We start from the raw sequence: 1,825 nt of genomic DNA, 5'->3' as shown, positions 1-1,825 counted from the left end.
CTTCGACGGCAGTTCAAAAGCGCGGTCGGTGCGATCATTATATGTCATCGAAGCATTTTTTTATACGTCTGTTGAATCATCTCCACGCGTCTTATGCCCATTTCCATGCGCCAATGCAAGGTTCAATTTGCTCTTCGGCTCTTTTTCCAGTTCTAGAAATTAGATAAAGATGAACAGTAAGTTAAACCGAGATTAAAGTTAATCTTCATTGGTGGAAACAGGTATTATTGACTCAAATTTCTTCAATTTCAGCTCTTTTACACGCTCTCTTAGACAATGTATTCAGGACAGCTGAGAGCAGACTCCAGTAAAAATATTTTTTATTTTCTTTTTTCTTCTCTTTCCTTATTCTACAAATAAAAAACTAATAAACATTAATAAAAAATGATACTTATTTAATCTTTAACCAGTAACTAACATAAAAAAAATTGTTTTGAATGTGTAACGTACTGAGAGAAAAAACGGTTACAATTACTATAATTTAATTCTGTAATTTACACAATTACTTTCGGTGCTAACCATATAATTTTTATAGAACTATAAATGTAATTATTAATACTAACATTTAAAATATGTTAGAAATAAAGCTCAATAAGTTTAAAACTAGTAATAAAGAGAAACAGGGTTACGAGCCAATAAATTCGTTAAAATCTTTAATTTAAAGATTTTAACAAATTTATTGGCTCGTAACTCTGTTTCTCTTTATTATTAGTTTTATTACTAACATTATAGCAATAATAATTATAAAAATAGACATCTCCTAACCATGATTACTTTATCATCCAATTATGGTCATAATATCAAACACTTTTTCTCTCAACGCAGAATTAAATGTGAGGTCCTTTTTGAATTAATAGACTTCGATAACAATGCACTCTTCTTCGTTCTGCCGGGCTGAATATAAATAATATTATTTATATATGTATAACAGAACATTGCTAAAGAGATAAAAAATCGATTTATTACTTTCTTAATAAACGTGTAAATTTGTCAAACCAATAAATTTAAATTTTTATAAATTGATCGACAAATTAGAACTCGAATGGAAATGTCACGGTTCGCGAATCAAAAGAAGACCGTTCTAAAGTGTCAGCCGCATAATTAAATTAGATTATTTCTTAATTTTTACGCTGGAGTTGCAATTTGATTTATCGGCAGCACAAGATACTTCACGCTGAGTAATCGTGTCACGATTTTTCTGACGCTGCTCGAAGGCCTCTATGTCAGCGTTCAATTCCTCGTATGGCTGTGTCACCGTGTCGGCCAGATCTTCGCATCTGGTGATTGTCGGGAAAAGCACTGGTTTGTTTATAACGTTTCCGTCGAATTATTCTGCTAACCGTACTTTGTTTCGTGAGCGTAGCTGCAGAGTCCGCATTTCTTATCAGCTGCGAGAGCGGCCTTATCCAGACCAAGTTGTTGGAACACTTGCAATCCCTTGCGCCAAATATCCTTCACCTTCATCATTTCCTCCGCACTCGATGCCGACGTTTCCGTTTCCGAAAGCGATTCGCGCTCCAATATTCCTTCATATATCAAAGTAGTGTCTCAATCAAATGTTGACGGTAGTGATCACTTTTATAGAGTTTCATTTTTTATATAATTTAATGAAAATGAAATTAATTCTTTGCAGTACTTTAAGATGTTTATTAGCATTATTGTTAAATTAACGATCAATTTAATTGCTTTAATTTAATATGTTCTATACGACACGGAACATCATTCCTCCAATATTGCAGTAACATATTGCAAAAGTTGCAGCAATGTTACTGTAAACTCCCGTGCTATATAGGATTTTATAATATAACATTGGGGGGGGGGGGGG

This window comes from Cyphomyrmex costatus, unplaced genomic scaffold (assembly GCF_001594065.2).
Source record: "Cyphomyrmex costatus isolate MS0001 unplaced genomic scaffold, Ccosl1.0 scaffold72, whole genome shotgun sequence".
NCBI classification, from domain to species: domain Eukaryota; kingdom Metazoa; phylum Arthropoda; class Insecta; order Hymenoptera; family Formicidae; genus Cyphomyrmex; species Cyphomyrmex costatus.
The sequence above is the reverse complement of the archived record's forward strand: the minus strand, read 5'-3'. Positions refer to the sequence as shown.